The sequence below is a fragment of the Neltuma alba genome, unplaced genomic scaffold (assembly GCF_004799145.2).
Source record: "Neltuma alba isolate B1F8T4 unplaced genomic scaffold, ASM479914v2 tig00007257_pilon, whole genome shotgun sequence".
Lineage (NCBI taxonomy): Eukaryota > Viridiplantae > Streptophyta > Magnoliopsida > Fabales > Fabaceae > Neltuma > Neltuma alba.
The window spans coordinates 3,852-17,824 of record NW_021634726.1 but is presented as its reverse complement, the minus strand read 5'-3'; the positions used below and the strand labels follow the sequence as shown (position 1 = coordinate 17,824).

At 34.0% G+C, this 13,973-nt stretch overlaps 1 long non-coding RNA gene across 1 annotated transcript; it reads left to right on the top strand.

Annotated features, from left to right (window-relative positions):
- The first annotated feature begins 5,602 nt into the window (after positions 1–5,602).
- LOC114752141 (uncharacterized) lies at positions 5,603–7,400 on the top strand. Its single transcript, XR_003740810.1, has 3 exons — positions 5,603–5,828; positions 6,646–6,733; positions 7,330–7,400. It is a non-coding gene; the product is annotated as an uncharacterized LOC114752141 (long non-coding RNA).
- Positions 7,401–13,973: the final 6,573 nt, after the last annotated feature.

Genomic DNA, 13,973 nt, shown 5'->3' with positions numbered 1-13,973 from the left:
ATTACAAAAAATAACTAACTTAACTTATTTTCTTAACCTCCTCAAATTAGTCATCTAGGTCTTATAATTATGACCCGAGGTAGTACTTACATTAGCTTTCTTATATCCGCTATGTGACTTATATCAAATTCTGTTATGTAATTTTCTTTTACCATTACACATGGTTACTTAAAGAAGATAATTACACATGGCTATGTTAATCTTGTTCGATTTATATTTATAATTAAATATTATTAAATATCAGTATTTTAAAAATAAGATATATAATTTTATATGATTGAAAAATTTGACAGACATAACAAACTAAGTATTTTTCAAAAGTATTACGAGTATTGTTACTGATGATTGATAGCTTGCATATCCAAGGCACAAAAAATGAGCGTTGCTTAGTTATCTTGATTCATTAATTGATAGAAAAATTACAATCAAATTCCATATAAAAGAAATAACTACTAAAAAGTTCAATAAGGACTTGAATAGTCAGTAATAACAAATTCTAGAATGAAGAATAGCAATCTTTAAGATTTATTTTATAATTTTTTTCTTATATAAAACCTCATTGTAACTCTCTTTTAATTGATTGATTGACAGTTCACATCAGGAAGGTGAAAAAAATTGACCCATTCTTAATTATCTTGATTCATTAATTGATTGATAGCTTACATCCTGGAGACGGGAAAAAAAGACCATTGCTTAATTACCTTGATTCATTAATTGATTGATTAACTATTTACATCTGAAGGCATTAAAAAAAAAAAAAGACCGTTGCTTAATTATCTTCTTTTTTTTTGCTAGCAATTTCTTATTTACTTGGATTCATTAATTGATTGACAGCTAACATCCGGCGAAAAAAAGTAACCGTTGCTTGATCATCTTGATGCATTAATTGATTGATTGGCAGTTTGCATTTAAAGCACAAAAAAAAACTGTTGCTTAATTATCTTTTTTTATTAATTGATTGATGATTGGCAGTTTGCTATTTATCTTGATTCATTAGTTGATTGATAACGTACATCCTGAAGGCAAAAAAAAAAAAGAAGAAGAAAACCGGTGCTTAATTATGTTGATTCATTAATTCATTGATTGACAGCTTACATCTGAAGGCAAAACAAAAATGACCGTTGCGTAATTTTTTTTGGCCAGCAATTGTTTAATTATCTTGATTCATTAATTGATTGACAGTTTATGCCTTTAAGGCCAAAAAAAATTACCGTTCTTTAATTACCTTGATTCATTAATTGATATGGATTGATTGACTGACAGCTTACATGGCCAAGAAAATGACCGTTCCTTAGTTATTTTTTTGGGTAATTGTTGATTTGGCCAAAAAAATATAATTAATGATTTAATTGACAGCTTGCATACTAGAAAAATAAATGACCGTTGCATTGCACCGCCAAGACCCTAATTTATATGCCAGGCCCGCGCTCTATGGCTTGATGATCAAGCAACTTTTCTATTGCATTTGCGGAAATCGACTTCTGGTTCTTGATTGCTCGCGGCAGAATCCCGAGGGTGCTTTTTAATTCTTGATTGGCATTTCGTTGAAATTGATGACGGAAGAGAAGTTCAAGGACGGTGCCGTTAATTATTTCCCTTGGTTTGGGATTTGATTGTTTAGGCAATTGGGAAACATGGCGGAAATTTTTCAAGTGATGGCATATAGAGTTCGACCGCTAGACAGAAAAGAAATTTGATGAATCTTTTATGGCAAAGCTATCTAAGATTGCTGTCTCTGAGATTGTACCTTCTAAGGTCTCAGTTTTCATTCAGGAAAATTCGGTACGTAATTGCTACTTTAGTGGCATAGCTTGCAATGTATAATTTAGTTTCACTCTTTGTCAGATATTTACAATGGCATTTTGAAATCTGCAATTCGGATGTCTTTAAATGTTGACGATGGTCCTCGCTCGCACTAGTCACTGTTCACCTGATGCGTTTATGTTAACGTAAACATATTAAGGTTTGGTAGAACTTTACCAGAGTACTTTTAGACACCAAATTTTAGAGTTTCACCTCTCTACAGCCCTGTAAGTTCGTCCCTTGTGCATCGTTTTCTTGTTATGACAGTTATCTTTGGACATTTTTAATTCTGCGCTTTAAAGAGTTTGGTGTACATGACTAGTTGCTCTGCTTCTTCTGCAGGAACTCAACTCTAATTGGCTAGCAATGGGCCTGCTTGTTGCAAATTGGATCACATTTACCTGACATAGTGAGCTATTTTCTCTGCTTTTATTTTACTACAATGATTTTTAAATATTCTTTATTTTAATATAGAACGAACGATGTGGCTAAAGAGATGGTGGAGACAGGTAGAAAGAAAAATATTGTTAGATAGAGCTCTCACATATATTTGGATATTAATCAATGGAATCCAAAAAAAAAAAAAAAAAGAATTATCTGCCTTACCGTTTCAGCTTTGTAGGAAATATCGGTAGCTTCTATTTGTTATTCTTCATTGTATTTTCACTTCTCCTACGTTGTCCTGGGTTCTAAACTGCGTTCTCAATCTTCTCTCTTTCGCCTGCCTCACTCTTGAATAGGAATTGCAGATGACGGATGAGATTTATCTTCATTTATCAGGGCTAACTTCAGCATTACCAGCTATGGTCCAAATTCTTGCAGAATTTGCTTCTTTTGACTAGTAAATTGCAGAATAGTAAATTGTTTCTCGGATTTTTTCTGCATTTAGGACTGATTTTTTCTACCTCCTAAATGTGTTACAACAATGCAGATCATTCACAAATTCTATCAATTCTCGGCAATGTGCGGGGATGTACACTGGCCAGTTTTTTTTGCCAATGGTATGGCAAATTTTATCCTTGATAGCCAAATTATTCAACATTAAACATCTAGTTTCAAGGTTGGATGTCGTACATTTTTCTACTTGTTTTGAAATGTTCGCAGTTGTACATGGATGTGTGATGCACAATCGCTAAAATTATAATTGCCTGTGAAGTTACTTTGAGCAAGTTTCATGCCCGTTAGGCAAAATATAATACGTCATATAAATCTCTGAAGGTTCCTTCCAAAGTCAAATCATTCATTTGGGGGGCATATTCAATAATATTGATTCTAATAATATTTTGCAGCGTCTTTCATTATAAAAAGAAATATTGTGTTGCAGATTTGCTGGCCTAACAAGGTTGTCTCCGACATTTTTGTGATGTTTTTCTCTCATTCAAAAACAAATGCGTTCAAACATTTTGTCACGTTTGTTTAATTGCATTCATTTGATTCATATTTCTTTTGCTTCTTTCAACTTGCTGGATTTAGGTTCGGGTAGTATCAATGGAAGCCTTAGGTGAGATGGTTGGTCTTATAACACGAACCAATTGAAGGCATCTTTGCCTGGGCTTATTCCTAAGATATTGGATTTGTAAGATTCGCCTACATATTCCTTCAAACTGCATATTCATTTGCCCTTTTATTTTTTCCGCAAAGCACTTCGTGTATTGATTTTATGATTTTCTCATTGCATGAGTATGTTTCGGTGCAAGATAGAAATACCACAAATATTTAGAGTAACCACAGTCTTTATAGTACGATTCAATTTTCTTCTTTCATGTTTTCAGGAATCAGAAGAATCAAGATGTTTGAGGTAGCATTAAAAAGTGGTTCATACTCAAAAACTCCCGGTTAGTTGAGTATCTTTGTCTTAGTTCTACTATGTTTTTTGGCCGCATGTAGTTTCATCATGTTACTTAGTATTCAAAACCTACATGTTATTTTTATTTAATTAATCATATCATTTAGGTTAATCTCAGCTGTTATTCTGAAATTTCAATTATTCTCTTGTTCTTTTTTTTTCCCCCTTTTTTTTTAAAAAGGAGCTCTTTCGTTGAATTTCTTTTCGTTAATAAGTGAATGTGCATACAACAAGGGGGAAAATCGTGTATGACCAACCTTGCCTTGTGAATTACTGGTCTAACCTGATATTGTTTACTTTTTTGGGCTTTCTTTTCCTTTTCACATTTTCCTTACTATTTCTCATCGTTCTATTACTGACATATTGATATATGCCGAGGCATATGTGGTACTGAGTGTTGTGGTACTTAGCTGTGGCTATTGTGAAGAAAAAAGAATTATGTCCATTCCCTTTCCAGCCTTGTAGGCACATGTGTATCCTAGCTATCTTTTTTAAGTCCCTAATATACTTTTTTCCTTGAGCAGCAGTACCCATGTAATATGCTCATTGTATACACAAGAATTTCTAACATTTTTTCATGTCTGTAAATCGCATTCATTTGATTCATATTGTCTTTTGCTTCTTTTAACTGGTTGGGATTTAGTTTCGGGTGGCATCAGTGGAAGCCTTAGGTGAGATGGTTGGTCATATTCATTGCTTATGTTTTGGTGCGAGACAGGAATACTACAAATATTTAGAGTAGCCAAAGTATTTATAGTACGGTTTGATTTTCTTCTTTCCTCTTAAATGCATCTTTACTATCAGAAAGTGGTCCTGCTTTGCTTGATTTTGAGGTAGCATTAAAAATAAAGTTCATATTAAAAAATTCCCGATCAGTTGAGTATCTTTGTCTTGGACTCTAGTTCTCCTATGTTTTTTTGGCCTGTATCATTATGTTACTAGGTTTTCTCAATCAAAACCTCCATGTTATTTTTATTTAATTAATCATACCATTTAGCTTCATCTCAGCTGTTATTATGAAATTTCAATTATTCTTTTGCTCCTGAACCCAAAAAAAAAAAAGGCTCTTTCATTGAATTTGTTTTCGTTGATAAGTGAATGTGAATTACTGATCTAACCTGATATTGTTTACATTTTTGGGCTTTCTTTTTCCTTTTCTCATTTTCACTACTAAACATATATGCAATGTAAATTGTCTAGAATTAGACGTTGATCAAATATTTCATGTCATTCTACTGAGTGATGTAGTACTTGAGCATATGAGTAACAGCGATGTCTTAGATTTGGCTATTGTGAATATGGGTCTGGAATATGGTATAATACCACTGGCAGACAGTAGATGGATCTGAGAAAAACTGAACTTGAAATTGTCAATGCTGTTCTTTGTTGCTCCTTGGAAGCCTTTCTTTGCTGAATTAATTATTTAATGAGGTATCTGAACTCTTCTCTTGCGTTAAGCGTGACCTATGCATAAATGTAGCTGGCTTAGTTTATTTCTTTTCCTTGTACATAGTTGCTTTATCTGTTATCTTTTAAGAATTTGAGTTGAGAAATTTTTTTCTCCATCTATTTTTAAAAAAAATTTAGTTGATACGTAGAACCTAACAATGATTCTGTCAACCTTTCTGCATGTAGTTTGTATTAATTATAAGGGTTAATATAATTTTTGGTCACTCAAATTTGTCTTCATTTTGATTTTGATCCCTTAAATTTCTTTCCATTTAAAATATTGGTCCTTATAACTTAATAAAAATTTCGATCATTTTGCCCCTCAAGGGACCAAAACCTATGGGGTTTGAAACTTGAGGGACCAAAACCAAAATAAAGACAAACTTGAGAGACCAAAGATTACATTAACCCTTGTTATAATGATAATAGGAAAGAAAAATCAGATTTCCCAGTGGGATTGAAGGTAATTCTGCCCATTTCATTAGTATTCAATTTCGCATATCATAATTTCTGTTTCTTGCTCGTCATAACTGTTAGATGACTTTTTTTTTAATCTTTTCTATTTCATGTTTGAATTCCTTGAAATTGGTGGGGACCATTATTTTTGTGTTTGATGGTTATAATTCACGTTGTTCATTTTTCTTGAGATAAATGGGAGATTGTTATTAGTGACTGAGGGTGGCAAATAGGGTGGCGGATCAGAATTGCCCTTTAACCTGCTCAGGATAAAGTAAAAGGGTTTTAATACAATTGAGTTGTTGCAAATAAAATAAAAAAGTGATGACAGTGTGGAATCTCGAATTTATTTTTCATTAGAACATTTGCTTTTATTTCCGTATTTAATAATCTAGAACATTTTCAAGTTCTTTGCTTTTGTTCTGTTTGTGCATCGAGGAGTTTCTTTGTCCTTTTTTGCCATGAGCGTCGAGGAGTTTAACTCCTCTCTAGATTCGACTTACTGTACATATGTAGATTCACAGGTTGTATTCTATTCAAATCAATGAGGGAAACATTTTCGTGTCATTAATTCCTGACAAGCCAACTTCTAACCTTTGGTATATAAAGCAAAGGATGCACTCAAGTTGCTTTTGCTCCCTTTGTTAACGGAGCAGAGTCACGCAGCTTGGGCATCAATGAAAGATGATTTGAAAGTTAGAACTAAGAATGTGAGAAATTAGCACCTGAATTCCTGATAATTTGCTCAGAATTTTTTGTGTGGCCATGATCATATGTTTAGAACTGAGACTTTCCTAGTACTATGTAATCCTTGCACTAAAGTTTACCAGTAATGTGGCCCCAGAAAAAGAGCAGAGAAAAGCTTCATAGTTTGACGTGCGCGTACACACGACACATGCTGATCAGTAAAATGAGTGCTTAAAACGCATCCTACTAGTATTAGGATAATATGCTACAGGCCCAAACTTAAAAGCCATGTACTTGGATAAGAGTTCAATGCTTCTTTTCTTTTTTGCTTTTCATTTGCTTTTGTTTTCTCTTCTGTATTTTTATTTAGAGTTCCAATTCTCTCATGATTTTTTTCCTTAAAGAAAAGGATGCGTAATTTATTGTAAACTGTATGACAGATGTATAGTGAGGGACGGTTTCTGACAGATGGCTGTGTATCCAGATGTAAATGTAAGTACCTAAACCTCTTGTGATATTCCATCTTCTTGAAGTTATTATTTCTTTGCTTAGTTTTTTATTTGTTTTACTTCATTAAGGAAGGAGATTGGTTAAAATGAGAGGGAAATTAAACTGCAGAGACAGACTCTCAGCCTATAATGAAGTGTTAAAAATATTGATGCAATAATGCATGCCGATCTCTCCAAACATCTTTGAATGCATTATTGCCGTAAGTTTGACTTAATTGAGGGAAAAACTCAAACAGACTAGCTTAGAAAAACTACTTAAATTATATGCATCTATATCCTGAGGAGAGTGCATTCGGTTTGAGCTAAGATTCACGGAAAGTCAAGAGTAATTTACTCTTCTATTTCTACAAAACCCTATTCACAGAAACTAATCCTAACAGATATCATGTTGAAAAGGAACTGGCATCAATAAATTCATACTTGAGAAATGAAAAATGAATATGATTGGAGTAAGGACTTGTCTTCACATTGTTATCATCTTTCATTCTATTAAATTATCTTCTTTTATTTAAAAAAAAGGAAAAAATCATGTTTCTTTAATTTGATCATAACTTCTTCTCCTTCGTTTTTTACCGTCAGAAAAGCAGGTCGAGGGAAAAACCATTGACCTTTAGTGCACTTTGTGTTTTGAAGCACCTTTTGCCAAGGTTTCTTCTTTTCTAATTCTCATGCTAATTATTATTGATTCTGTAATAAGAGCTCACCAAAACTCTTTGTGAAGGTTGTCTGCACCTTGGCGTGTTAGAGGGCCTTTTCTAGTTGTAACCGTAAAGTTTCTATTAGATGAGCAGAGTTTAGGCGTGAAAAATGGCCCTTTCAGCGGTAAATCGATATGGGTTAATTTTCTTATTGTTTCTTTCAATATTGTACATCTTTTGTCCTGTTTGGTATGTTAGAAAACTTTTTGGTTTCTTCCATATTGGAGATTTGCTCTTTTGTTTTGTTTTGTTTTTGTTTTTGTTTTTGTTTTTGTTTTTTGGGTGACAGGAGATTTGCTCATTTATTGTTAGTTAATTGTTGTCATGGCCATTTGCAGAGTTGTTCTTTGAATACGCAATTGTGCTTTGCCAAATCATATTCAGAGTAATGTTGAGAGGGTAGTGCGAATAAGGGAGCAGAGGTACACATTTGTTCTCCTCCTTACCATTTTTCATCTATTTTAAACTCTCCAACTTTTTTGATAACTAAACTTCCCAACTTTAAGTTGTCATGATTTTTATAAGAATTTTAAGCAGTGTTGCTTTCCTCTTTGATGGTCAATTTTTTCAATACTGCTTTGGCCGTTTTTCCCCGTTTAGAGCAATACTGTCTGCTTTGCATTGTAGTTCTGCACTCATTATTGTCGGAAGAGTTTCCTATAATGATGTTATTGAAGCCTCCCATGTTTTGATCTCTTGTATAGTATGATCTTTATATGAGAAATTTCTGGTGTTATTTAAGAAATTCACAGCCGAGTTTCTATTTTTATTATCTTTTCCCAACTTCTGAAATTTTAAAATTTAAACAAGAGAAAATTAATCCATAAGTCCCTTTAATTTTATCAAATTATGGATCAGGTCCTTCTAATTTATTTCCTTTTAATTCAATTTTTATTGTTTGCTCCATTAAAACCGCAAGTCCCTCTACTTATTGTCCCCCATTAATAGATAGATGCTCTCGACGCTGTCCGTTTCCATTTCTTTAGGTCATGACTGACAAAGAAAGCAAGTAATTGCATTTCATTCTAGATTCTGTGTTCCAATTTTATTCTTCAAATAGGAAAACATAAACTTGATGAAGATGGTTCTTCCGCTTTCTCTCATACCCCTTCTGGCCACAATCGTTATTGCTCTCCCAGTCGGACATAATTATATGCCTTCACCAAATGGACAACAAATCACCAATCCTCTCTTCTCTCTTTAGAGCTCCTCCCAGAAAGCGTCCATAGCAGTTCTTGCCTTACTCATGTTTTCTCCCCAAGACCCTTCTTTTCACACCAGAGGTGATATCTTCTTCAATATTAAGACGTCTTCCCTTGGTTATTTAGTGAAAAAATAATCACGAATTAATTGGTTAAAAAAAATTAGAGGGATCTAATTCAAAATCTAGTGAAACCATAAGGATTAACAAATTAATTTTTTTAAACAACGAATGATTATTAAATAAATATTTTTATTATTGACAAAAAATAATTTTTTTATTTTTATTTTATCCTCTTTCCCCATAAAATCTTTTCTAAATAAAAACTGGAACAAAATTCCTTTTCTCTCCTGAAACCACACAACTTATTAAAACATTATTCATAAAAGATTCAAAATAATAGAATGATACTAGAGCACTCTTAGATACCAACGTTTTTGTTTTTCCACTATTAAATAAATTATTGTCTCACCTCTGTATAGCCTTGTAAGTTCATCCCTCGTGCATCATTTTCTTGTTATAAAAGTTATCTTGGGACATTTTAATTAATGGCAAGGAGCCTACTTGTTGCAATATTAGTGGCTTCTAATTGTTATTCTTCATTTTATTTCGCTTCATCTACTTTGTCCTGAATTCTAAACTGGGTTCTCAATCTTCTATCTTTCGCCTGCTTCAGCCTTACCAGCCATGGTCTAAATTCCTGCAGAATTTACTTCTTTTTTGACCGTAAGTAAATTGTCTCTTGGATTTTTTCTGCAATTACAATTTTCAAGTATTTTTCTTTTTGAGGCAGCTTCAGTGTGGCAAATTTTGTTGTGCTTTCTTGATAGCCAAATGATTCCAACTTGAAACATCTAGTTTCAGGGTTGGGTGTGGTATATTTTTCTACTTGTTTTGAAAAGTCGGAATTTGTAGATGGGTGTGTGATGCACAATCTCTAAAATTAAAATTTCCTGTCAAATTACTTTGAGCAAGTTTCATGAAACAATACACCATATACACGTAGACATGAAACAATGGGCTGCAATCAATTATAGACATGTCCAAAGGTCCCTTCCAAAGTCAAGTCATTCATTTGGTGTTTCTTTTTTTTTTTGGGGGGGGGGGGTTGAATATTCAATAAGATTGATTCTAATAATATTTTGCAGCGTCTTTCATTATGAAAAGAAATATTGTGTTGCAGATCTGCTGGCCTAACAAGGTTGTCTCCCGACATTTTTGTGATGTTTTTCCTTCATTCAAAAACAAATGCATTCCTATTTGCTTTACCTATTAGCTAGTTATCCAACGTGATAGTCTGAATCTTAAATCAGCATTTAAAATGGAGCCAGGATACTGCCAAAACTAACATGCTGTAACAAGAAGAAGCTTGTATTACGCCTATTCAAGGTAGATAGAATTTCAAATCAAACTTTACATTTTTTCCCAAAAGGTTTTTCAAAACAAGAAGAAGCAGATAGGAATCCATTTGGCAGTATCCTGGCTCCGCTTGATTCGTCTTGGTTCTATGGTTTTTAATAAACTATGATGCCTTTGTCATTACTTTTAGCTCCCACTTTTGCACTTTAGTGAAACAAAATATACAATTTGTGCTCCTTTTGTTTCTTCTTGTGAGCAACTCGCAGATGTACTATCAAAGGATTTAATTGTCAAACTTGGCAGGGAAGTTATTCTGACCAACTTTGTGGGGAGTGTTAGTAATAATTTAAATAAAGTATTTCTTTAGGCACATGTATCTAATAGCTATCTTTTTTTAAGTCTCTAATATAATTGTCTCCTTGAGTAGCAACACCCATGTAATATGCTGTGAGCTGGGGAACAATTTGAATAGTCTGTGAGTATTCTTTTATCTCGTATCGATAGGTTACAGGATTATATATACACTGCAAGAGAAAATAAAAGAAAATATAATAAAGCCTAATAAACCTATTTACAACAGTAGGAAACTAAAGAATAATGAATCATAAATAATTCCATTATGGAGCTTAATTTTTAGGATTTTCACACTCCTTCTCAAGTTGGATCATAGATGTCAATCATGTCCCACTTATGTACAAGGTCTTCAAATTTTTCTTTGTGTAGGCCTGTGGTGAAAATATTTGCTATTTGATTCCACATTGATACATGTATGAAGGTAACCAATCCATTATCTATCTTTTCTTGGATAAAGTGCCCATCCATGTACAACTTCATCGGAAACTCCATTTGTATTTTGAGTTCTTCCAACACTCTTTATCCAAATTAATTCACATATTTCTTGAGCGATTGCCCTATATTTCAATTCGGCACTGCTCTAGGATGCTACATTTTGTTTCTTGCTTCTCAAGATGACCAAGTTTCCCCAAACATAAGTACAGTAGCTTGTTGTGGATCTTCTGTCAGTATAAGCACCTGCATAATCAATGTCTGTGAAAATCATCACACTTCGGTTAGCGTTTTTTTTCCATGCACTATGCCTTGAGGCGTTTTTCTTTTGGGTCATGTGCATGTTGGCTTGCAGGATTTAGTACAAATGCTATGTCTGGTCTTGAATGAGACAGATAAATGAGTTTTCCCACTAGTCTTTGATATCTGCCTTTGTTGACATCATTTCCTTCGTTTTCTTCTTCTTCTTCTTCCTCTTCATCTTTTTCGTCATTGTTCTCACAAGTTCCCTTGTTATCTGTTGACTCACCTTTCTTTTTCTTGTTTCTCTTTGTTGTGGCTTCTACTGGGGTTGAGCTTGGCTTGTATCCTAGCATCCTTATTTCTCTGAGTAGATCTAGTACATACTTTCATTGGGACATATAAATCCCTCTTTTTGATCATGCCACTTCTATTCTAAGGAAGTACTTCATTTCCCCCAAGTCTTTTACTTAAAATTCTTGTGCCATTTTCTTAATTTGCATGCCATGTTTGGTTGCTTGGTTAGAAATCCTGGTAGAATTATCATGTATACTTCCTCCTCCAAGTCATCATTCAGGAATGCATTTTTTACGTCTAATTGGTAGATAGGCCAATCTAAATTGGCTGCCAATAATATCATAATTCTTACAGTATTTAGTTTGGCCACCGGAGCAAATGTCTTTGTATAGTTTGTTTCATAGACTTGAGAGAAGACTTTTGCTTCAAGTCTTGTCTTGAATTTTTCAATAGTTCCATTTGTTTTGTATTTTATGGTGAACACCCATTTGCATCCCACTGCCTTCTTTCCTCGTGGTAAAGCAGCTTCATCCCATGTGTTGTTCTTCTTTAATGCATTCATCTCTTTTAGGACAGCTTCTTTCCACTTGGGAGACGCTAATGCTTCTTCAATGCTTGTGGGAATTTTTGTGGTGTCAAGATTGCTTATGAGTGATCCATATTATGGTGATAGAGTTTTGTATGATATGTAGTTTTCTATTGGATATTGTGTACAGCTCCTTAGCTTTTTTCTCAGAGCTGTTAGAAGATCTAGATTTGATTTTATGCTTCCTATATGGTCTATATCATTCACACTAGATTCATCAAATACCTTGTTTACAGGACCTGTCAACTGTTTGGGTGCTTGGTGTTGCTCAGTGCTTGATGACCGTTGTGTAGGTTTTGTTCTTCTGTTATATACTTTGTTAAAGTCTTTATTGGGTTTATCTTAGCCTTATTCTCCCCCTTAGTTTGAAATTGTTTTTCTTCCTCAAAGTTTTGTTCAGTTTGAAGGTTAAGAGGCAGCTCATAGGTAAAGTTGACTACCAGAATCCTAGGTTGCAATTCACTTAGGTTCTCCCGCTGAATTGTGGGTTTTGGGGTAGAAGGGTTCTTCTGATTGATGGAAGGTTATTTTAGAGGTAAGGAATGTAACGAGTGGATTGGAGAACTTCAAGGGGTGTTTTGAAAGATAAGGGCTTACTTCGCATCCTATTGATAAGAAAGGTGGCAGTGAGAATAACATCTCCCTAATAGTATTTTGGGACGGTGTAGGTGAGGAGAAGTGTGCATGCTACCTCAACGATATGGCGATTTTTTCTTTTGACAATGCCATTCTGTTGGGGACTATATGGGCAAGAAGTTTTATGTACGATGCTATTTTGTTGAAGAAGGTCTTTAAAGGCATTGTTATTAGAATCATGCGATTTGGGATACAAATCACATGTTTCGTCACAAAACATATATTAGGAGATATGAAACTCTCAGTGTATCTTAAGGCTATTCGAAGGGTGTGATTCACATTGGAATCGCCAAATTTTAGGTGACATTGAGTCGTGCGGATTTGACCTGGATTTGTGCATGACTCGACATGATGAAACTTTTTTTTTTTGGTTATATAAGGAAGAAACCCTACTTTTTTTATTCCCCACTGCTTTCCTTTTCATGTTCTAATCTATATCTTGTGCCCTATGCCACTTGCTTCTTTTCTTCTCTCCCACTAGTTCCTTTTGGGCAAAACTTAGCAGCATTGAACATTGAAGTCTTCTCTTTTTTTGGTTACTTTTCTTCTCTTCTACTCCTATTTGGTAATTTTTTTCACTCTATTTTACTTTTATTGGATATTATCTTGGTGGAAAAGTGAGTTAGAATTAGAATAGGAAAAAAAGAAAGCTGATATTACATGGAATCACTGTGAAAGTATTTCTTCCCATAGACTTATGGCTAAATGCAAATATTGTTCACATCAATTTTGGGGTGGGGTAGCTAGGATGAAACATTATTTGGTTGGAACTAGAGAGAATATGAGTCCTTATACAAATGTTCCTGATGAAGCTAAAAAGTTTTTTGTTAAATGCTAGAAAATAGAGGGAAAAAAAGTGAAGATGCTAATAGTGTTGAAATATTTGAAGAAGCAACTACTCAAAATGCTAAGGGGAGGGAAGGGACATTGAAAACTACTAAACAGAAAACAATGAATGAGATAGTAAAAAATAAAGAGTTAGTAATTCAAGATATTTGTAAATACGTCTATGGTAATGCTTTCTAGGCTTGCACATGGGACGTCCCACATCAGGAAGGCATTATGGATAGGGCTTCAAATTGGGTTACACCAATGGGTTTATGGTTACAATGACCTGTCCTAACACCTTTATTTCCTGCTAGTACCTAATGGGAATAAATTGGGCTGAACTAAATCCATTGGGCCTATGAATTTTTTGTTCAAAGCTATCCCTCCAAACACTTCAAACACACGAATTACATTTCAAGAGAAGGCAGGGCCGCAAGGAATTGGGGAAATACACAAACCACCTGAATGACTAACCGGGAAAAAAGAAGACATTTTTCATATTTGTCTTTTCAATTTTTTTCCGATAAATAGTGAAATTGTGATAAAGTTCCAACCCCTTTAGTAGTGATATCTGAAGCAAATTTACAGTTTC